The sequence below is a fragment of the Capsicum annuum genome, chromosome 5 (assembly GCF_002878395.1).
Source record: "Capsicum annuum cultivar UCD-10X-F1 chromosome 5, UCD10Xv1.1, whole genome shotgun sequence".
In the NCBI taxonomy this organism is placed as follows: Eukaryota; Viridiplantae; Streptophyta; class Magnoliopsida; order Solanales; family Solanaceae; genus Capsicum; species Capsicum annuum.
In genome coordinates, this window is record NC_061115.1 from 206,724,803 (window position 1) to 206,750,650 (window position 25,848).

At 31.7% G+C, this 25,848-nt stretch overlaps 1 long non-coding RNA gene across 1 annotated transcript; it reads right to left on the reverse strand.

Annotated features, from left to right (window-relative positions):
- Window positions 1–3,035: 3,035 nt before the first annotated feature.
- On the reverse strand, window positions 3,036–4,747 carry LOC124898992. Its single transcript, XR_007056132.1, has 2 exons — window positions 4,538–4,747; window positions 3,036–3,361 (listed from the first exon to the last, which is right to left on the reverse strand). It is a non-coding gene; the product is annotated as an uncharacterized LOC124898992 (long non-coding RNA).
- Between the last annotated feature and the right edge of the window lie 21,101 nt (window positions 4,748–25,848).

Consider the following 25,848-nt stretch of genomic DNA (forward strand, 5'->3'; position numbering starts at 1 on the left):
CACAAAGGACACAATCAGTGCTATCACATTGCCACCCAAATCTTAACATTCTTTCCTTGTTGAGTAATTTTCCTTGCATTGCAGGCCACTGAAGAACCCTGTGTTTTGGAAGTACCACTGTGTTCCATACCAATTCATGTCCTCTCCGAGCAGGTCTATGGCTCTGGAGAGCAAGATAAATCTTGGAAATGGAATATAAGCGTGACTCAGTGAGTTGATATCTATTTGATGGGTACCATTGCTGCAACTTGATTTTGTTGAGTTGTTTCCAGTACCAGCTGTTGTCCTGGGGGGAACATGAGCCCAAAAATCTTCTCTATCCTGCATATATATATTATGAACCCATTTCACCCATAACATTTCCTTTCTCTGGAACAACCACCAGATCAGTTTCCCAACAGCAGTAGTGTGGTACTCCAGAAGTTTTGTAGAGCAAACACTCAGTTTCCCAACAGCAGTAGTGTGGTACTCCAGAAGTTTTGTAGAGCAAACACCACAGAGTTCACTATTTGGATCCTACCAGCATAGGATGGGTATCTATTTGAGGTAGCTTTCAGCTTAGTAGTGATCTTTGAACTGGGCTGTTGTCAATGCAATTTGGACCACTTCTTGTTAGACCTAGATATGAAAGGAAGAGCACCTACTAGGAACTCTGTTATCTCAAGTAACCTCCTTTGTACGATAAATTTTATTTTGTGTTGAACTCAACAAACAATACTTGTATGAGGTTCCATTAATTTCTTGACATGTGGATTGTGGGACCATTTTATTAATTTAAAATTGCAAAATAAAATCAAGAGGAGAGAGACTAATATTTGACCAAAAACTGTAAGTGGACAGTCAGGTCCAAAAAAAAATAAATTAAAAAATATAAAATTATTGAAAGTGGAGAACAATAACGTGTATTCATTGTTTTGGAATATCCAACCAACATTGAATGTTCTTGATTTTTTCATTTTTTCTTCATTAGAAAGCCTTTTTTTCTAAACAAAATAAAAATCTTTCATTTTTATCTCTAAACACTTCTATCAAATTCAAAATTGCATGTTTATCTATTGATATTAAATTTGCAATTTCTTTAAATACTAATATTCAAATATTGATTGGCAATTTGGGATGCTGCTAATGTTGAAAAAAAAAAGAGAAAAAGCTCAAATATGTCATTGAATTATCAGAAATGACACATTTATGTCATCCGTTAAAAGTTGGATTCATTCATGTCATTGTCATTACAAAACTGGCTCATTCATGCCATTACTTTTAACAGTAGGTTTTTAAAAAACAGCTTTGCCACATGGCGGCATATTAGAGGTCCACGTCATTTTTAAAAAATTAAATTTTTCTTTTTAAATTAAATTTAAAAAAAAAAAAGAATAATTTTTTTTTGATCCATTAAAAAGAATCCATCCAACTTTTTGATCCATTAAAAATTAGTTTGATCTATGCTTTTAAAATTTGAGATTATTTGTATATTGCCCCATATCAATAGTTTTTTTTCCTTTTCTGGCTTTCACGTGTGACTCTGTTCACAATACGGATCAATAATATGATTATCTCCCTTTGAACTAAGTTTTACTTGATTAATTATTGTTAATGAGTTAATTTTGAGATTATTTGTGTATCGCCTTATATCATCTGAGTATTTATAGTTACCAAGCTCATCGACTTTTTTTTTTGTTGTATGCGACTTAAAATTGTGATCAAATATAGTAAATTGATCCACAGACAAGCAAAGACAATAAGACAATACGTCTCATGTCGTCACTCTGTCATCCTCATACCCATCCTGCAAAAATTTCAGTACAGTAGCGTTGATATCCATTATTTTGCTAATTAATTACCATAAAATACTTTTAATATTGTATGATATCATTCGCTTTGAACCAAATTGACATTTTTTTTTCAAGAGACCTTAAATATCCGACATTTTATAAACAATTTTATTTACTTTTTACTTTTCACGTGGGACATTGTTCTCTCAAACACTCATTATACTGCTCCCTTTCATCTTTTTTAATATGTCATTTAATGTTTTGACACAATCATATATTAAGATAATTAGTTGACAATCAACATTAATCATTGGAGGTAGAATATTTGTCTAAATTACAATTATGTTTTTCTTAAATTATAATTTGATTTAATGATATAGTTACATAAAAATTGGTGAGACGTCATAATTTTATATCCTTATATAATTAATTTTAAGTGGTCCAATCCTAATTAATTAGAAATTGAATAAAAACAATATATAATTCATGCATGCAAGTTACAACTCACAAGTATTATGTATGTATAGTCTTTTTCATTTCATTATATAATTAATTCAATGAATTGATTAATTCCAAAATTTTATTGCTCTTTTCTCTTTAATGAAATAAAATATCTATGAAGAAACAATAAAATGAAGATGATATGGAATTTGTATAATATAATCTAAGGCCAGTTGGCATATATAAAAACAAAAGTAAATCCAATATATTTTTGATAAGTTAGATAACATGGGAGTATATATTTGTGTGGGAGTATAAAATAAATTAATGTATATATATATATATATATATATGTTCATTGATTTCTTCATATATATTTTTATGTTATTTTAAAATCTTTTAATGAAAATTTTGACTCTACTATTAACCTAATCGTCATAGATCAAACTAATTTTTAATGGATCAAAAAGTTGGGTGGATTCTTTTTAATGGATAAAAAAAAATTTAATTTTTTTTTAAAATGACGTGGACCTCTAATATGCTTCCATGTGGCAAAGCTGTTTTCTAAAAATCGGTTGTTAAAAGTAATGGCATGGATGAGCCAGTTTTGTTACGGCGATGGCATGAATGATGCCAACTTTTAACGAATGGCATAAATGAGTCATTTCTGATAGTTCAGTGGCATATTTGAGTCTTTTCCCCAAAAATATTGATAGGTATTGAAGGTAAAAAAAAAATAAACTTTCATTAAACTCTACAAATGAATAAGTAAAATAACAGTGCACAATAAAAAAAATGGAAGGAACGAGAAGATTTTTCCTCAAAAAAAAAAATTACTTTATTGATCTTATTAACCAACTCAAAGTGATCATATTTATCACTTTCTCTCAAACACCAAATCTATTACAATATTGCTGATCACTTTATTTCTCAAAGAGATATCAAATCTACTACAGCATTATTGATCACTTTATTTCTCAAAGAGACCAAAGCTATTCTCTTCAATCTGGAAACTCTTCTCTAAATGTAATATATTCACCATTTTTTTATTATTCTTTTTTTTAGAACAACAAACTTGAATCTGCAATCTAGAGTGACACATTGAATCTACATACATTTTTATTATCCTCGTGACACATTGAAAAATTCTGTCAACATAAAAATATTTTTATCAGAAAATAAAATATTTTGAATAATAATCTCAACAAATTTAGTGATAGTCATAAATATTTCAAATTATAATATAAACTTTATAATATCACAAGAAAAATCATGCAAATATTATTACACTATAATAGCTTTATCAGTTCTTAACACTTTTTTCTTTTGTTTTGTTTGTACAATTAATTGTGTTCCAAATCAGAAATGAAAAATGTAAATGTTGAGAAAAGTTCTTCTGTTCAACAAGGTAATCTCTCACTTCTACAAAGTACTCTTAATTCAAGTATGAATTTTTTTATTAAATAATTTAGCTTATAGTTTATTATTATTTGTGTTTTCATACTTCTAATTTATACACTACTTCTAATTTATGCACTGCAATCTTAAAATCACAACGTAAATAATCAAAAATATTTTTTAGGAGCTCACAATGTTTATACCATCAACAAAAATTTTGTCTTTAAAATTGGTATGAAATTTAATTTGAAAGAGAAATCATACAATGCATATAATTCATATGCTATGACAAAAGATTTTGGTGTTCGAAAAGGTCCAAAAACTAAAAACAGAAACAACGAGAGAAAAAGATGAAAATCAGTCTTTGAATGCTATGGCACTGAGCTTTGAAACATAATCAACTTCAATGCAAGGCTTCACTAAACTAAACTTCAAGGTTATTTTTCTTCATCAAATTAAACAGTTTTAATAGTTGTCTTGCTACTTTATTTATCTACTGAATTTGATTCTTTTTTTTATTAAAATTTATTTACTAAGTTTGATTTTTTTTCTTTTTAAATTAAAACCTACAGGTACATGGAGATTCATACAATAATTTCAGTCAACTATTAACAAAAAAACTTGAATTTGCAATCTGGAGTGTGTTTACAAAGTCAAAGTTCAAACAATGCATTAGAAAATATTGGTATCAATGAAAAGGGAATATAGCAGATCTCAAGAACCCATTTTGTAACAGATTTTATCTTTTTTTGAACATCACAAATATTTATAAGACAAGTATTTTGCTATTTTGGCATTAGAAATGACATGCAAACAAAAATTTGTGCAGATCTAAATTTCATTACTCATTTTATATATATCTTTTTTCATATTTACATGGATCTATGTAAAAAAAATTAATCATGAAGATGAAGCTAGATTCGTACCTGAAAATATGGATAAACGAAAATCGCAGATGAAGATGAAGTATTTGAGCTAGATTTGAGTAAAGAACCAATGTTGGTGTAGAAGAAAATTTTTGTTTAGAAGAAAGGCTTTCTGATGAAGAAGGAATGGAAAAATCAAGAACATTAAATGTTGGTTGGATATTCCAAAACAATGAATACACGTTATTGTTCTCCACTTTCAATAATTTTATGTTTTTTAATTTATTTTTTGTAGACCCCACACTTATAGTTTTTGCTCAAATATTAGTGTCTCTCTCTTGTTGATTTTATTTTGTAATTTTAAATTAATAAAATGATCCCACAATTCGCATGTCAAGAAATTAATGAAACCTCATACAAGTATTGTTGATTGAGTTCAACTCAAAATAAAACTTTTCCCTTTGTACCTCTGTATTCACCCCAACGGTGTAGGTGTTGGATTTATCAGAGTTTGCAGATAACCCAGTAGTCTTAGAGAAATGTTTGTTAGCCTCCATAATCCTATGTACTGATGCTTCATTCCCTTTGCAGAAGATCATAAGATCATCTGCAAAGGTGAGGTAAGTTAACTAGTGACCCTTACACATGGGATGAAATCTAAAATAAGGTAGTTTACTCATTCTGCTGAGAACTCTTGAGAAATATTCCATGACTAAGACAAATAACAAAGGGGAGATAGGATCCCTTGTTATTAATAACTCCTTCACAAAATGTTAGGAGAATGTCATGTTAAAAACATTTTCTCGATTATGAAAAATTAGAATTTATGAAAAAATTTAGTTTCCTTAATTTGAAGGAAATTATTTTAACCCAAATAGGCTATTAGTCGTATGAACAAGACAAATGTCATTTTAAAATAAAATGCTTAACAATTTTTCTTTTAAGATTAGTTTTAGGAAGAAAAATCGAAAGATCTACTTTAATTCATTTAGACGAGATAAATTAGGTAAGAAAATTACGAATTGACTAAAAGAAAGCCACGATAAAATAAAATGGTAACACACCTTAGGGGATCTATCTAGATTAATTAGTTATAGTGTTCAAGTAGATACAAATAAGCAAGAATGAGAAATTAAAAAAGAGTTAAAATTGGGCCCTTTGGGCCCATTAATGGGCTGCCCATCTTTTGGGCCTAAACTCCATGGGTTTTCAATCCATTCTTTCATGTATATCAGTTGTATACTACAACTTTTTTTCTCCACACTTTTGTATAGCTGATGTATATTTGACTGTGTTTTAGTCGTATATATATACTTTACTTCAGTCCTCCACCCATGAAATCAGCCTCCTTTCGTTATATTCACCGTATATCATCTGTATACTAGCTTCCCTGAAGCGTATATAACTGTATACCAGTATGTACAAACTTGGTTCTTGAATTTTGGTTCATTTTTGGGGATCTTGACATGTAATTCTACTCAAAGGACTTGGAACTTGGTCCCGTAGATGCAAAGTGTGGGAATCCATTTGGACCTGAGGCATTTTCCACATGTTAAACAAGATAGAAATAAGGAGTTAATATGTGTTGAATTTAGTAAAGTTATAATAAGAAAGGAGCACTCGAATGCATATAACTACCAAACAAGATTTACAGTTAGCTGTAAAGAAACATGCTTTGGATAAACATGATAGATGCTCCCCCATAAAAAACATTTTTCTTTTACTACTTTTACTCATTAAGTGGGAGCATGTAAGTGAACGAAATCAAACAACAGCAAATTTGCAACTTTGGAAAACAAGGAAAATAAAGTCAACACTATTTCCAGTAAGAGTAACATAGGCATGCATTCAAATGCCTAAAGCACACAACAATAAACAAATTATTAAATCATGCTCAAAAAGAAGGGAAAAAAACATCTATGATATGACTCATCTGTGTATTTTCTTATTCGTAGAAGAGTTATAGACTCAGAGAGATACAAATGCAAAAGGAAACACAAGGACTTAAAATAAAGGGGAAAATCAATTCCGCAACACCTTTTAAAAAAATTAAAAGGGAAGAAAACTTTTGATCATTAAAGTAAGCAAACAACCATTCTACAACATCCAGATTGTTGATTCTTAACAGATGAACTAGTCCTCAATTTTGAAACAACATAATGGGGCTAATCAAAGATAATTTCATCGGACAACATCCTCAATGAGTCAGTCAAGAAAATCCTCAAGGGATCATAACTGAAAAAAAAGGCGTCAGTCTCATCTTCAATAAATTCAAACGGTCAAGTCCAACAACATGGGAGCAAACATTGAAATCAGTCACACAAACGTGCTCGTTGAACACTCTTAAGGAGAAGAATATTAGAGGTAAACCAAGTTATCTCAATGCCCTTAATGCAGAAACACACAGTATCCTCATAGTTAGCAAATGAGCACTCCTAATGGCTTAATATTAGCAACACAACTCCGAATAGTTCACTTTAGCACTTAATCAAAATAAACAAAATTTCACACAGACTCAACCAATCCTAATCGTGATGAAATCCATCCAATCAATGAAATTTACTACTTCACAAAAGAAAAGGGAAAATGGACGAGGCTTTTACCTTTTTATGAGCAGCGACCTAGGACAAACGAGTTTTAAACAATTGAAATTCCACCGAAGTTTATGTTGTTTCTACCAGAATTCCAATCTTGGACTCATCGAAAGTTTTCAATTTTCATCGGAGTTGTTTTTTCGACAGAATTTCTTCTCGAATAAATTGGTTACGTGGGATTAGAGGAATACTCCTCCAGAATTCCTAATTTTTTCCCAAAGAATCCTCTGGCGCTCTTATTCTTCAACGGGTATTTATATGAGATTTAAGACTGATTTGGGGGAGAAAACAGGGGGTTATTTGAGGTATTTCAAAAAGGGTTTTGAAATTTGAAATTGGGGGTTAAGGTGGGTACGAAATAGACCGTTGTTGCTGAGTTGTTACTGCATCTTTTTTTTGTCGTTATGCACAGCTATGAAAGATGTGGCTACGGTATTGTTGCTGTGTTAATTGGGTCGTTTATCAGGTTGAAAGTTGTTTGTTGTTGAAGCTTTTAAACGTTGTTTTGTGTGTCAGTTGTTGATTTGTGTTGGACGCTGTTGTTTTCGGTGTATTACTGCTATTGTACATATATTATTATTCTTGGGGTTGTTTTTTGTACACAGGTGGGGAAAAGGGAGTAAGAGTTAGGCCGAGTTGGTGAGGTTGTTGCTGGACTGGGTAGGCTGATGGATGTTGGGCCTGGGTGGGTCATTGGAATGGGCTACTGGGCAGGCCCAAAAAATAAGAAAGGGGTTGAAATTTTGGTCACTTTAAAAGTAGTTAAATTAGATTAGAAATTTAGTTAAACTTTATTTAAATTTTAACCATGTTAGATGTCAGTTGGCCAATTGCATTGCCATTGTGGTAAATTTGATTCCAATTATGATCAAATTTAATAAACCAACTAAATTGAATCAAGGCTTGAAACAAATTAACGATCAATTCAATCTCAAGCTTCTTAATTTAATAAAATCAAGCACATGATTCTCCAAATAAATTATTTTGTGAATCAAATTATAATTAAATCAAGATTTTAACCATTTGAATTACTTTCACGGTAAGCCTTGATTAAAATTTAATGTTTCATAAAAATAATTATTTATGTAACGAAATTATATGATTTTGTATATGAGAATACAAAAAATATATAATTTTTACTTAAAATGACAAAATCACCCAAACAAATACTTTGAGAAGTTTTTTATTCAGATAAAATAAATGTTGTATTTTTATTTAAAATTAAAAAATAAAATTAATTTAGTCGTGAAGGGCAAAAATTAGGTGTCAACAACTTCCCCATTCCTTTGGGTAGGGTGGATGCAAGTAACCCTGGGCAAAGGGATTTTGACGTCCCTAATTTTTTTGTCCGACCACAAATTCATTTCTGAAAAAAGTTGATTTTCACACGAGTTTTATGGAGTTATGACCAAACCCCGATGTCGGGCTTACTATATATCTTAGGTTACATAAGAATTCAAGTCATTTGTAGTTCATAAAGCTTAATTTTTAGCATGAATTTCAAAGAATTCATGAGCTATCCTAATTTTAAATTTTAGTAAAATCAGAAAGTTGGAGAATAAGCGGATTGGGGGAGGGGCAAAGGTTGGAATGCAATCTAGTTTTCCACATGGAGCTCAGCCTACATATCCCTAAGATTCAGGGAATCAGATTGCCTGTAGTTCGACTCGATCGGTATAAAAGGTGGTCTTTTATGCTAGAACGACCTTTGACTTAGGATGGGCAACGTACAATCTAGATAAGGACTAGAGGCTCGTGATTATCTCAATTACAAAATGCAGGGTCCTCACACATGTAAATATGAGTTACATGGACATAATTTCCAAAGCTCTAGGTGTACGTTATTGGGATTTGAAGTAAAATGAAAGTTACTTTCGGCGTGAGTTTAGAAATACTTCAAAAGTGAAATTGAAACCAAAATCCAAAAATACCCGCATGCCTTCTAATAGGGATATGGTTTGATGGTAGTGGAAGTCGTCTTTTAGCTCGCGTCCAAAGAGTTTGATATTCCTTTTCGGACCATGTCCCAGTTCGCTGCTATGAAAAAGTTCCACGTTGTGCCACATCCTTTTTGGAGTCGTTCACACCTGTGATTTTGGTTTGAGATTTTCATCATTTCAGATGCTCTCGACAATATCTCAAACAAAATTGTTAGTGATAAACATAATTCATTATGGGGTTTATTGTCTTTTACCATCTCTCTCTGTGAGTTGCTACCTGAAAAAGACATCACTCTCTCATGTACCTGTTTTAAGGGCAAAAACTCTTGAAACAACCGACACAACAACCTTCTTGGTTGTTGGGTAAAATAGTTGTTTTTATGGTTGAAAATTTCTTCAAAGTGGGATGGCCCTCTTGAGCACCGACAACACTTTGTATAGAACGGTCCCTGCAACTGCATATTTCTACACTGACATGGCAACCCTTTGGTCACCGATAATGCTTCTTGTATATGGAACGATAACACCTTCAACTATCAAGAATGATCATTTAAAATGTGACCTCGGGTAAGTCTTGCACATCTTTTGTATTGATACGACTTATAGATTTCTATTGAATTATCAATCTTTTGATAATCTTGCACATTATTTGATGTTGGATTAAGGCGACTTAAAGATATCCTTTAAGTTGCTAGCTTTTGAGTAATCCTGCACATTATCTGACCTTGGATAAGAGATGACTTGCAGATACCCTCCAATTGCTAGCTCTCAGGTATTCCTGTACATTGTCCGACCTTGGATACAATATGACTTATAGATGTCTCTCAAACTGGTAGTCTTTGGGTAATCCTGTGCATAATCGATCTTGGATATAACGCGGCTTATAGAGAACCCTTGGACCTATCAATTTTGATAATTTTGCATATTTTCCGATAAGGATTTAGTTGTGACTTATAGATAACCTTCAAACTGTCGATCTTTGATAACCTTGCACACTATCCGGTTAGGATGTTGTTGCGGTTTATAGATGACCCATGGGTTGTCAACTCATGGATAATCATACACACTATCCTATTTCAAATAATGTGACTTACAGATGACCCTCGATTTCCAATTCTTGAAAAATCTAGTACGTCGTATGTTTTTGGATAGCGACTTATAAACATCCTTTGGACCATATGTTTCTTGAGATCCAATAGTAAATGCCGTAAAATCTTTGGAGATTGATGCACTTAAAGATGATGAATATACTTCAATGCCAGAATCTTTTATCTTTACATGATTATCGGATATATATAAAAATGTTTCAAAATATCCTTCAATAATAGACTCTTTCATCTTAGTGTGATTAACAGATATAGAAAACTTTGAACCAATCATGGGCATCAAATGCTATATGGAGATGACCTTAGATTGTTATCTCTTCGAAACTAGTCGGATAAGGCAATTTGGTCTTTGGGACATGGACCTTACGACATAGCTCTTATGGCGTGGCCCTCTTGGCATGGCCCTTTCAGCGTGGCCCTCTCTGCATGGACCTTTCGTCATGGCTATTTTGGCATGGCCCTTTTGACATGGCTCTTTTGGCATGGCCCTTTCGGCATGACCCTTTTGGCATAAACCTTTCGGCATGACCCTTTTGGCATGGACCTTTTGGCATAGCCCTCTCGGCATGATATGATGCAGTAGGAAGATGAGGATGAATGCAAATAATCGTGCAAAAATTGTAGAAAACATCACCTTGACCATTCTACTAGCATATTGGACTTTCTACATGTACCATTTTGGACATCGTATGTTCTTTATAATCCTTAATTTGCTGGGTATTTGAGTAAGTCATTATTTGCTTCCTGTAACCATAAAAAATTTGTTAGTTTTGGATAACTTAATTATTTTCAACTTCCATCCTGGCACTTTCTTGTCGGTCTTTGAATACTTGGCTTTGTTATATTCTTTTAAACCAAAAGAGTGTGGTGAATAACCGATGCTTTTATTGGTTCTTTGTCAGCTTTAGGATAACCTACATCCACATAAAAATTATTAGTTTTTGGTAAAACTGATCTCTGTTGACCTTTTTTGTCTTATGCTCCCGTCATCATTATCACTTGGTTCTCCTCTTCTTCTGGTGTTTGTCATCTTTTGACTCCTGCTTTGACTCCCCGAATTGGTTTTTGTAAGGCGAAATCATAGCATAAATTAATTTAAAGTAAGTATTTTTTACAAATAGTTGAATTTTCAAAATCTTTTTATAAGATTGGGAGGGTCTCTGTTATTTAAGTTATGTCATGTACTAGCTTTAATAAAAACTTTTGGCTTGAGGCATTGACACATCTATCATTCTGTCAGTGAACTTTAGAGATTGCTTGCATCGTGGTTGGAGAGTTTTATAGGTGGGCCTTTGTAGCATTTGTCCATGAAGTTGACTCTGCTCTTTCAGCGTTGATGAATATTTGGTGTCATGTCTTTGAACCCTTTAGTACAATATGGTGGAAATTTTGAGGTCTTCCTAAAAATTTCTAATCCAGTTACTTATATTTCTCTTAAAATTCGCTCTTACTGTTTTCCTTGTGTGATTTTCATTTGGATTGCAAGATGATCTTCTTCTTTTGAATTTTTTGAGATTCCTTCTCAAAAATTTTGCCCAGTTTTCATTTCCTGGGGTGATATGACCGAGACGTTGTGGCGCCTACGTATCCTGCTGGATAGGAATCAGGTCAACACGTAGTTCCCATATAAAATGAAAGGGGATTTTAAAGCTACTACAAAGCATTAAAATAATTACAAATGAGAAAAAAATTACAAGGAAATAAGCACAAAGGAACCCCAAAATCAAACATAGTATCTCTTTACTGCATCAGAATTGATTGGCTTGGTCCACCTTTGGCCATCCATTTCAGACAAAATCAAGGCTCCTCCTGATAACATTTTGCATACTACATACGGCCCCTGTCAATTTGGAATGAACTTTTCCTTGTACTCCTCTTGGTGAGGGAATATGCGTTTGAGCACCAATTATCCAACTTCAAGCTTGTGAGCTCTTACTCTTTTGTTGAAAGAAAGAATTATTCTTTGTTGATATAATTGGCCATGGAATACAACACTCATCCTTTTTTTCATCGATCATAATAAGTTGTTCATGACGGTCGTGGACCCATTCTTCATTACTCAATCCCGCTTCTTGGATGATCCTTAAAGATGGTATCATGACCTCAATGGGTTTTACTATTTTTCCCCATAGACTAGCACATAAGGAGTTACCCAAATCAAAGTTTGGACTATCGTGCGATATCCCAGCAAAGCATAAGGCAGCATATCATGCCATGATCGGTGACTACGACCATCTTCCTTAAGATCTTCTTGATGTTCTTATTTGGCGCTTTTAATGCTCTATTCATTTAAGGGCGATATGTGGTTGAATTTTAATGAGTGATATTGAACTATTCACATATCTCTTTCATCAAATTATTATTCAAGTTTGCTCTAGTGTCCTTGATGATCTACTTGGGTATCCGAAATTGGCAAATTAAGTTATTCTTGACAAAATCTGCTACTACTTTCTTGGTTACCTCCTTGTGTGAGACAGCTTTTATCTACTTGGTAAAGTAATCGATAGCAACTAAAATAAATTTGTGTCCATTAGAAGCTAGTGGCTCAATTGGGCCGATAACATCCATGCCCTGGGATACAAACGGCTAGGGCGAACTCATAACTTTAAGTTCATATGGAGGTACCCGGATCAGATCCTCATGTATCTGACACTTATGATATTTCTGTACAAATCTGCTACAGTCACTTTTCATGGTCATCAAGAAATATCCAGCTCCTAGGATCTTCTTGGCTAGAGTGAACCCATTCATATGAGGTCCACACATTTCAGCGTAAATTTTTTCAAACAATTTTGTAGCTTCAGTGGAATCTACACATCACAAAAATCTGAAATCTGGGGTTCTCCTATAAAGGACTTCCCTATTTGAAAAGAAATTATTGGCCATCCGACGAATCATTTTCTTCTGATTGACAGTTGAATCTTCGGGGTATGCCCTAGCTTCTAAATACCTCTTGATATCAAAGTACCATGGCCTTCCGTCTAGTTCTGCCTCAACTTATATGCGATGTGCAAGTTGCTCCTTCAAGCTTATTTCCAATGGGTTAATGTAACTTTGATCATGATGTTGAATCATGGAGGATATAGTGGCCAAAGCATCGGTGGACTCATTTTGTATCCTTGAAACATGCTTGAATTCCAATTTCTTGAATCTTTTGCATAACTCTTGTACCAATTCCACGTATGGTGTAATTTTTGGGTTCTTTACGGCCCATTCACCCCAAACCTGGTGAACTAATGGATCAATATCTCCAATGAATAGTAGCTCTTGAACATTCATATCAATGGCCAATCTGAGACCGAGAATGCTAGCCTCGTGTTCAGCCATATTATTGGTGCATGGAAAGCATAGTTTGGTGGTAACGGGATAATGTTGATTAGTTTTTTATATTAAGACTGCTCCAATTCCTGAACCCTTGAAATTAAACTCCCTATCAAAGAATAATCTCCAACTCGGGTATTCTTCAATAATGTCTTCTCCTACGAACAATACCTCTTCATCTGGCAAATAAGTTCAGAGTGGCTCATATTCTTCATTAATCAGATTCTCAGCTAGATGATCTGCTATGGCTTGCCCTTTGATCGCCTTTCAAGTCACGTACACAATTTCGAACTCACTCAATAATATTTGCCATTTGTCCAATTTCTTCGTAGGCATGGCCTTTTGGAATATGTACTTTAAAGGATCTATTCTAGAGATGAGATACGTTGTATATGATGTCAGGTAATGCCTCAACTTCTGGTCCACCCAGGTCAATGCACACCACGTCCTTTCCAATAGTGTGTAACAAACCTCATATGGAGTAAACTTCTTACTCAAGTAATAAATTGCTCTTTCCTTCTTTCTAGTTTCATCATGTTGGCCTAAGACACATCTAAATGCATTGTTTGAGACCGATAAATACAACAACAGATGGATTTCTTCTCTTGGAGGAACAAGTACTGGTGGACTGGATAGATAATCCTTGATCTATTCAAAAGCCTACTAGCATTCCTTAGTCTATTTATTTGCCGCATCTTTCTTTAACATATTGAGGATTGGTTCGTAAATAACCATTGACTGGGGTATGAACCTGCTGATGTAATCAATCTCCATAAGAAACTCATGACTTCCTTCTTCGTCTTCAAAGGAGGCAGTTCTTGGATCACCTTAAATTTTAAGGGGTCGATCTCAATGGCCCTTCTACTAACTATGAAACCCAATAGCTTCTCGGCCGGTACCCAAAAGTAGACTTGGCATAATTCAGCTTCAAATTGTACTTCTACAACTGATCAAAGAACTTTCTCAAATGAACCAAATGGTCCAAACTCTTGCGAGATTTGATGATCACATCATCCACATACACTTAAATCTCTTTATGGATCATATCATGAAATATGATTGTTATGGTTCTCATATATGTAGCACCAATATTCTTGAGACCGAAGGGCATCACCCTATAGTGATAAATACCCCAGGGTGTGATGAAGGCCATTTTCTCTACATCTGCTTCGTCCATTAATATTTGATGATACTCGGCAAAGAAATCCATGAATTATTGTGTTTCACGCTTTGCACAGTTGTCAATGAGAATGTGGATGTTGGGCAATAGAAAGTTATCTTTAGGACTAGCTTTATTCAAGTCTCTGTAATCGACACAAATCCTGACCTTTTCATCCTTCGTCGGTACTAGAACAATATTGGCTAGTCATGTTAGATAATTCGTGATCTCAACCACATTGTCTTGGATTTGCTTAATGACTTCTTCCTTGATTTTCAAACTCAGACCTGGCTTGCATTTTCGCAACTTTTGCTTCACAAAATTGAACCTCAGATCAATTGACAACTTGTATGATACAATAGCTATACCTAATCCTGGCATGTCATCAAGAAAATATATTAATGTATTCTTTAAGCAACCCAATAAGTTCCTTTTTTTGTGCCTTTGTAAGATGAACACTGATTTTGTTTTTTTTTTTACTTTGCTGCTATCACCTAGATTAACAACCTTGGTCTCCTCTAGGTTGGGATTTTCTCAATCCTTAAAATCTTTTAGCTCCTCTGTTAATCGGTCTGGGGCCATTATTTCGTCATTATACTCTTTCCATTCATCATCATTTTCTTTGGTTTATTCATTTAGCTCGTGACATGACATGACATGACATAGGCAGGTTTTAAATTATTATTACTGAAATCATAGGCAATATAAGTTAGATTATAGTGATTAAAATAATTAAAAAACATTTTCTCAATAAGGGAGGCTTTTATTGAAATTGAGAAGATTACAAACCCTGGCTATGATATGCACTAGTTCGGGTATGAGCCTTTTGGAAATCATAAAAAGTGAAAATGAGGTAAATAAAACTTAAAAAGTGGATCTCGAGCCTCATTTGGACTACCACCAATTTTGCAAAAGTTAAATTTCATCCTTTCTTCTACCACATCAACAAGGGAGTCATGATTAGAGAAGAAGTTCAGTTTGACAGCTTCTCCATTAATTCATCTTTCTTGATCTCGATCTTCTCAGGGCAACCTTCTATAACAACATCACACTCTTCAAACAAGTTTCTTATTCCATCCTCGAGATCATCACCTGTAGGTTTTACAGATATAAGAAATAACTTGTAAAGCAGAGGTAATTTTTGTACCTTTTCATCACTACTACCAGTTGCTCTTTCTTCTTTTGCAACTAAGTAATGGTCAAGGAATAAATGTTTATTTACCTTGGAAGTATTGATGTTCAGCCAGCTTTTGTTACACGGATCAATTTCTACTTATTTGATTACCTGATAAAGTAAAAACAACTCCAAAAGCAAATATGTTAGATCATGTTAGTGGTAAATAATGCAAGATATCCGACATAAAGTAAACACATAAAGTTGCTTTCATCTTAGGTAAATTGATCCACGAGTGGGTATTGACTCGGAAGGAATTAATGGGCAGGACATTGTCCATTGATTTTTGGATTAATGGGTCTTGACAGGATTTTTGCCAAGTTTTCTGATTCTGGACTCTTATGAATTTCTTTGACAAAATGAGACATAATGATTTAAAGTATAGAGGTCTGGCCAAAAGGTTGCTTGCGTATCTCACAAAGGAGAAATTTAACCATACGTAGTTCAAATAAGCAAGAATTCTTGAGTCCATGATCGATTTTTCTAACAGAATAGGAATGTGTTTAAGAAGAAAGTTAGTGAAGACTGGTTGAGGACTTTTTGGGAGACTTAGAAACCTGAAATATTTTGGGCAGACGTTGGATAGTAGGTGTATATTTTTGCGTAGAGGGTTTCTAAAACTTTGTTGAAGAGTAGATCAATTTACCTTTGATTCCAACAACGAATCATAAGCACATAAACAATTATATCACATAAGACAGTTATATCACATTACAATAGATAATAAGTGTGTCTTAATTGGGTGACCTTTTTTAGCCAAGGATTGGCCTAACGGATTTGAAGAAAGTACATGTCTTTTAAAACTAATCCATTATCCCTCAAAATTTCCACAAATAAAAAAAAAGGCATAAAAGCCTACAAGGTTGTATTAAATGGGATACAATCTTTGGAAAAAGAAAAAATAACATGAAAAAAAAAAAACAAGGTCCCATGCAGGGGATAAAAGAAGAAAACACTAGTGTCTAGATGTTCCCTGTCGGCCTTCGCCCTCTTAACTTTGTCTACCTCTTTCCATATGTAATATCTTTGTTGCCTGATATGTGCCTTAATAATATCTTTACTTTCCGCACTCATGTGGGTGCACCAAGCATTAAAACGGTCAGCGAGATTGGTAGCCATTTTGAATCTTCCGTACGGGACTAGCTGAGCCATTTCTACAAACAAAGTAAGTCTTTTCCCTACCCCAAAGGATAATGGATTGAATTAAACAAACATATATTTCTTCAACACATAAACATGATTCGTATGTAATTGGCTCGTAGCCAATAGACACAGGGCGAGTTTTCTAATGGGCCCAATACCCTCTCAGGTATTGGGTCGTTCTAGGCTCATGCCTAAAAAGAGGATTTTGATTTCGCTCTATCCTGAGTATCTAGAATGGGCTTTGACCAGGTTTCCAAACGGACGACTTGAATTTAGAAATATGAACAATCATCGGACGCCTAATGTGCCAATAAACTGTCGTATTCCCAACACTTGATTTGAAATTGAATAATAGAGACCGGGTCATCCACGAAACCCCAAATAATTTATATATTTTGAATGTGGAAGTATACCATGAAATGCAACAATTTAGATTTTATAGAAATTTAAACACGTAAGCAAACAAACAATTTAAATATTACAAATCTGAATAGTTAGTTAAAGAAGTTAGTCCAAGCATTTGGTTAGAACCTAGCTAAATCCCTAGCAGAGTCGTCATTTCTGTTTTATCCTTTTACGGATTTTGTTTAAAAGAAAATAGTTTTGACTTTTTCAAACTATTTCAAAAGATTCAAGATAATTTCGAAATAATTTTTGAAAAAATTTACAGAGTCGCCACTTGATTTTTTATAGAAAATATTAAGAAAACTTAAAGAAATTTCAAAGATTCAAAAACAGAAAATACATCTTTGAAATTAAAGAAACTAAGTAAGGGTTCAATTAATGCTCTAAAAAGGTTTTTACGGCACTTAGGAGAGTCCGTTTAAAAAAATGGTTCACCAAAGATCATTTTCCGACTAACTTAAAAAGAGTGACTAACTTTGCAAAAAAATGTTACTTTTATAAAATCTTTTGTTCACATATTTAAAATTGGCATTTGTTTATTCAACCGATAAATAATCTACTTGAAAAAGTTACAACATGTTCTTTTAACCCAATATTAATTTTGAGAAAAAATTATGAAATATTCCGCATCATTCATGACTAATTTTTGAGAAAAATTATAAAATATTCTACTTGAGAAATACTTTACTTAATTCATAATTTATTGTGAAAAGTTAGAATTTGAGAAAAAGTCAAAGAGTATTCTAATTGAGAAAATTCTATTTAATTCCTAATTATTTCTAGGGAAAAAAACGATGAAATCTTCTACTTGAATTAAAGAAAAGCCTATTTAAACTAGGTTGCACAAGAAATAAGTTTGTGTTTTTTTGACAAAAAAAAAATTACGTAATTATTTTTATTATTATCATTATAAAAAAAAAGGATCAATTTTGTTATAAATAACACCTTTGCAAAATGTTAGGAGAATTTCATGTTAAAAGCATTTTATCAATTATGAAAAATTAGTTTCTTTGGTTTGAAGGAAATTATTTTAACCCGATTAGACTATTAGTCATATGAACAAAACAAATGTCATTTTTAAATAAAATGCTTAAACAATTTTTCTTTTAAGAATAGTTTTAGGAAGACAAATCGAAAGAACCACTTTAATTCATTTAGACAACATAAATTAGGTGAGAAAATTACGAATTGACTAAAAGAAAGTCATGATAAAATAAAATGGTAACACCTTAGTGGATCTATCTAGATTAATTAGTTAGAGTATTCAATTATATACAAACAGGGCAAATCACATAACTATACAATGTAAGAGTCAATATTATAAAAACTACCACTAGTTTTTAATTTACAAAATATAACAAAATCTACCAAAGGTAAAAAAAAAAAAAAAAAAAAGTTAAAAATAGCATGATTTAAGGAGACAATTTAATGATTGATATTTTATCTTATAAATTCTTCTGCTTTATTTTTCAACTAAGTTTTTTAACAAAAAAATAGTAAATAAGATAACCAAAAAAAAAACACATTTATTTGATATTTTTTATGTTTTAAAATTTAATTTATTTAATTCAATGAACATTAATTTTTAATACTTCTAAAAAAAACATGATTAATGATAGTAAATTCTCCGATTGATTCAAACCACATCTTATATAAATTTCATACACCATAAATCGGTCAAACACCATAAAAATAGATCAAATACCATAAAAATAGATCAATTTCTATACATTTTAGACACCATAAAATTATTGATACACTAATTTCTATATATTTAAGACACTATAAAATTATTGTTATTCATACACCTATTTCTAAAGAGTTCAAACATTATAAAATTATTGATACACCAATTTCTAAGACACCTTAAAATAAATTGATGATATACCAATCTTTATATAATTCAGACACCATAAAATTATTACTATATCAATTTCTAAAATTATTGATACATCAATTTTTATATAATTCAGACATCATAAAGCTGTTGATACACCAATTTCTATACAATTCAGACACCATAAAGTTGGTGATACATAAATTTCTATACAATTCATACACCAATTTCTATAAAATTCATGCACCATGATACACCGATTTCTATACAATTCATACACTATAAAATCATTGATAATCTTCACTTGCCAGTGTCATCAAAAAATTCACTAAACTCCTCAAATATATATACACACCCACTACAAAAAAAAACACTTATATTTATCTATCCTGAATATAAGAAATATAAAGAATAGCAGATAAAAACTTTACATATTTTGGTTTATCTGCAAAATTTTACTCTTATAATATAATAACTTTTACTTTGAACTTATATTTGTATTGAGTTCATTAAATATGTCTAGATATTTAGATGTGAATCGAGTCTTTAAAACGGGTTATGATTTCTTGCCAAATTAAAAATTCATAAACTTTCACTAGTGTTCCGAACCCATCTGAGCAATATTAGAAAGATCAGGGCAAGAAGAAGATGAGCAAAAAAATTTAAAAAAGCGAAAGACATGCAGAAAATTAAAGAAGGGCAAATCACATAAGTATTTTTTGACTGAGAGAAAGAGAGGAGAGAAAAAAGGAAGAAGAGTAGAGTTTTTGGATTAGATTTTTTATGGGAAAAAAAAAGAAACTCAATAGTTTGTAGATTTTGTAAATATTGACTACATTTTGTTGATAAAAAAATAATAGTTGTAGATTTTGTAATACTTACTCTTAAAGTGTATATCTATGTGATTTTTCCATACAAATAAGCAAGAATGGAAATAATGAAAGAGTTAAAATTGGGCCTTTGGGCCCATTAGTGGTCTTCCCAGCTTTTGGGCCTATACTCCATGGATATTCAATCTTTTTTCCATGTATATCAGCTGTACACTATAGTTTTTTTGTCCACATTTTTGTATATCTGATGTATATCCAACTGTATTTTAGTCGTATATATATATATATATACTTTTATTCAGTCCTCCACCCATGAAATCAGCCTCCTTTTAGTATATTAACCGTATATCATCTGTATACTAGCTTCCCTGAAGCGTATATCGTTGTATACCAGTATGTACAATCTTGTTTCTTGCCTTTTGGTTCATTTTTTGGGACCTTGACATGTAATTTGACTCAAAGGACTTGGAACTTGATCCAGTAGATGCAAAGTGTGGGAATCCATTTGGACCCGAGGCATTTTTCACATGTTAAACAAGAAAGAAATAAGGAGTTAATATGTGTTGAATTCAGTAAAGCTATAACAAGGAAGGAGCACTCGAATGCATACAACTACCAAACAAGATTTACAGTTAGCTGTAAAGAAACATGCTCTGGATAAATATGATAGATGCTCCCCCATAAAAATATTTTTTCTTTTACTACTTTTACTCAATAAGCAAGAGCATAGAAAAGTGTATGTATTAAGTATAAAATAATGTTTTTTAAAAATATAAATGTTTAAAACTATTTAAAGATATATATATATATATATATATATATATATATATATATGCATATTAAATATATAAATAAAATATATTGTTAAAAAAACATGTAAAAGATATGTATAAAAATATATAAGTACATGTGACATGTGAAAAGGAAAGTATTTTATGATGTGTGAAAAGAAATGTATTTTGATGTGCCATGAAAAGAAAAATATTTACAATTAATATTTTTTATCTGATTAAAATTACGGAGAAAAGTAAAATTTATTTTGAGAAGAAAAGACTACATAATATGTGAATTACTTGATTAAATTAATTCTTTTATGTAAGTGTATTAAAATAATATATATGTTTTGTCGCAAAAAAATATAAAAAAAAGTATATTAGTATAAGTCTCTAATGAAAAGATAAAATTGAATAAAGAAAAAAAACTTGTTCAGAAGAAAAAAACTACGTAATATTTTTTGGTGTAAAAAGTAATTATTTGATTAAATAATCTAAGTCAATCTAATATTTTTATATAAATATTAACTTCCTAAATTTTCCTAAAAGCGTGGCGAAAATTGCGTAAATAAAAAATATCCCATCCAACACCCCAAAAATAAAGCTTTCACTATGATTAACATTTGTACAAGTGCAAGAATATAAAAAATATAAACACAACCACAAGGGTTGGTGTGGTGGTTCAGCACCTCACCCCTTAAGCAAGAGGTTGGGGATTCGATCCCTACCTCTGGTGAATAGAGAAAACTCTGGGGCCAGTTTCCTACCACTTAGTGCACTGACCGTGAAACGGAGGATTAATCTCACGACTGCCGGCTGTGGGGATACCTTGGGAAACTCAAAAAAAATAATATAAACACATAATTTAAAGTTTCTTTGACTGCCATTTCCGATAATGATTTTCAATAACCTGTATAAACACTTGTAATAAAAAATGTTAGTAACAAATAAATAATAATCAAAATAAATTAAAAAAAATATGTGTGCATATACGTATTTAAAAATATACTCTCTCCATCCAATTTTATGTGTCATTATTTCCTTTTTAGTCCGTCCCAAAAAGAAAGTCATCTTTCCTTATTTGGCAATTATTTAAAGATACAATTTCACTTTTATCCTTATTGGTCCCACTTAATTCAAAAAAAGATCGAAAAGGCTCAAAAATACCCCTGAACTATCTGAAATAGCTCAAAAATGTCCCTCGTTTGATTTTTGGCTCAAAAATACCCCTCAGTTAAATATTTAGCTCAAAAATACCCCTTCCTCTAATGAAATTCGGAAAGGGATCAAAAATACCCCTGAACTATCTGAAATTGATCAAAAACACCTCTCTATTAAATATTTGGCTCAAAAATACCCTTCCCCATAATGAAATTAAAATATTTCGATTGAATTAAACATTAATTTTAACTTTTAAATCCTAACACTTTAATTTTTTTACATAAAAGTATTTTTTTAATTTTAAAAATAAGATAATGAAAAAAAGTATTTGAATTATAATATAAATTGGTTGAATTTGATTTGGAAAATAAACATACATTTATTCTAAAAAAGTATTTTCACTTTACATCTTTTTAATCTTTAAGGAAATTAACGAAATTTAAATTTTCACTTAAAGAAATTACCGAAATATAAATTAAATGATAAACTTTATATAAATTAACGAAATAATCAAAATAATTTAATTTCATTAAATACCCCTCTGTTAAACATTTGGCTCAAAAATACCCCTCTCCTTAACGAAATTAAATTATTTCGATTGAATTAAACCCTAACTTTAACTTTTTAACCCTTATACTTTAATTTTTTTTACATAAAAATATATTTTTTAATTTTAAAAATAAGATAATGAAAAAAAGTATTTGAATTATAATATAAATTGGTTGAATTTGATTTGGAAAATAAACAAAGATTTATTTTAAAAAGGTATTTTCACTTTACATCTTTTTAATCTTTAAAGAAATTAACGAAATATAAATTAAAGAAATTAACGAAATATGAATTTTCACTTTAAGAAATCAACGAAATATAAATTAAATGATGAACTTTAAATAAATTAACGAAATAATTGAAATAATTTAATTTCGTTAAGGGAGGGGTATTTTTGAGCCAAATATTTAACGGGAGGGTATTTTTGAGCCAAAAATCTAACAAATGACATTTTTGAGCTATTTTGAATAGCTCAGGAGTATTTTTGAGCCTTTTTTCGAAAAAAAAAAAGACACTAGCACATTTTTTGATAAAGGACAATTTGGTAAACATTACCAAGTCCTCTATTATTTCTTAAATTCCGTGCCCGGTCAAATGACGACACATAAAATGTGACGAAGGTAGTAATTTTTGTTAAAAGGTGGGCTCAGACAAAGTTTTGAAATATTATAAAGTAGCATACTTTTGTTTAAATTACAAAAACTAACAACACTTTTATCAAATTATATTTTTAGCATATGTATTTGTATTTTTGTAGTAACAGTTTGCAAAAATACAAAATACATATCGATCATAAGAGCAATAAAAATCATATGTATTTGTATTTTTGTAGCAACAGTTTACAAAAATACAAAATACAACTTGGTATATTATGTAATTATGAAACTGTTGTTATGAAACTCATTAAGGGGATAAGTATGCTATTTTTGAAATTTGTCCTATAAAGATTTCGTTATTGCTCGAAAATACTTATTTTTGTTACGTATTTGTATACGTAAAATTCGTCTTCTTATTTGTGAAGTCCTCAAAAACTGACGGACGTTTCTTCATTGGCCATGTGTATATTTTTTCATATAAAATAAATAACTTGGAGAGTAAAGATTCGTCTTTTGTATTGGGATGACCTCAAATATCCGACGAAGATAATGTCATTGACCATGTGTCGGCCTTTGATATAAATAGTAAATTTGAAAATATAAAATCAATCTTTGTAATGAGATAACCTCAAATATCCAGACGAAGAAATAATTTCATTGGCCAAGTTTTGTAGTATTTGATCGTATCAATATAAATATATAAAAGAAATAAAAGGGTCACAATCAATTTGAAAATGACATCAACACAGTGAGCAAATATAGTAATCGTAAACAAGTGTCCAAACATACAACCAACACAGCTAAATCACTTGGAGAAAATCTAATAATCCAACCAACAATACCAAAAGCAACAGTGAAAGAGAGAAATAAAGAGCATCCATCATCGAGTTTCGCCAAGAAGAACGTAAAAGCAATGAATTTCATCGGCTTTTAATATTTCAACCTAATCTACATAGAATAAGCACAATAACAATGTAAAATCAGGAACTTTGGATTAAAAAGAATTTTCAAGTTGTCTAATTAAGTGGAAGTCCTGCAAATTTTTTAAATTAGGTGGAAACTTTTTTATTATTTTCTTTTTAAATTTTTCCGTCCAAATACCTTGTCTTAGTTGTTGAACAACTTTGATAATTGTAGAATAACTTTGGTAGGTGTTCGACAACTTTTGGTAGTTGTATAACAACTTTGGTAGTTGTTCGACAATTTTGCGAAGTCATTCAACAACTGCGCCTAATAAACAATTGTGCCTAATTGTTAAATAACTACACAAAATTGTTCAGACAATTGCATAAAGTTGTTCAACAACTACAGAAATAGAAATTATTCAAGCAACTAATATAGTTATCCAACAACTGCGATAGTTGTTGAAAAGGCTTAGTTTTTTTTTTTTAATAAACTAACGGAACCCACTTATTCCTTTTCTTAATCCGATTAAAGCAACCACGTAACCACCAAATCGATAGCAGTGACAAAAATGGAGAGGGACGAGCAGCGCCGCTTCCACGGCCCTCGCCGGAGCGACGCCGAAGCCGCATAGTCCGGACAGATCTGGATATATTAAAAGTAAATATTAGAGAAAAGTGAAAGATAAAAGGGATAGGGTATTGCGGTGTTGCTGTGATGGCGTTGGCAGTGTGGTTGGCCGCCGGCGCGTGGCGTAGTGAAGGTGACGACGACGGGTTTTTTCCGGTGACGTGGTCGCCGGATCTGGTTCAGTTTGATGGCGGCGGGGGCGGTTGGTGGTGTAGTTATTGTTGGTTTCCGGTGGTTGGCGGCTTGCCGGCTGTTTTTGGTGGCTGGAACTCGCTGGTCACTACCTCCGGCGAGCCAGCGGCGTAGCAGCGAGGGGGGAAAGGAAAAAGGGAATGTCGTGTGGTGATGGTGATTTAGCGGCTGGAGCTCGCCGGTTATCACCTCCGGCGAGCCATCGGTGGAGCAGCGGCAGTGAGTTTGGGCGAGAGAGAAAGGACAGGGAAAGTGATATGTACGTCTGTTGGTGTGTGTTGTGGAAAAGTTTTATTTTGAGTTGAACTCAATCAACAATACATGGACGAGGTTTCATCCATCAATCATGATATGTGGATTGTGGGATCATTTTATTAATTTAAAATTATAAAATAAAATTAAGAGGAGAGAGACATTAATATTTGAGCAAAAACTATAAGTGTGGTATAAAATAAAAAAAAATTGAAAAACATAAAATTATTGAAAGTGAAGAACAATAACGTGTATTCATTAGTTTGAAATATCCAATCAACATTGAATGTTTAAAGTTTTTCTTTTAAATAAAATCTTTCTTCTAAACCAACATTGGTTCTTTACTCAAATCTAGCTCAAATACTTCATCTTCCAATTTTCGTTTATCCATATTTTCAAGTATGAATTTAACTTCATCTTCATGATTAATTTTTTTAATATAGATCCATGTAATATGAAAAATATATATATATAAAATGAGTAACAAAATTTAGATCTCTAGTTTGCATGTTATTTCTAATACTTCCTCCATTTTATAATAAATAAAATGTTGGATTTTGACACAAAAATTAAAGAAAAATCATTAAAGACATAAATTTAACACAACTTTCTATTTTTAACCCCAAAAAAAAAGTTGATCTTGTATTATCTTTTTAAAAGTTAATTGATTGTCAAATCATAAGGGTAAATTTGTAAAAAAAATTCAATGATTCACTTATTTTGAAATACCAATAAATACCCCAACAATTCACTTATTCTGAAATGGAGGGAGTACCAAAATAGCAAAATACTTGTCATATAAATAT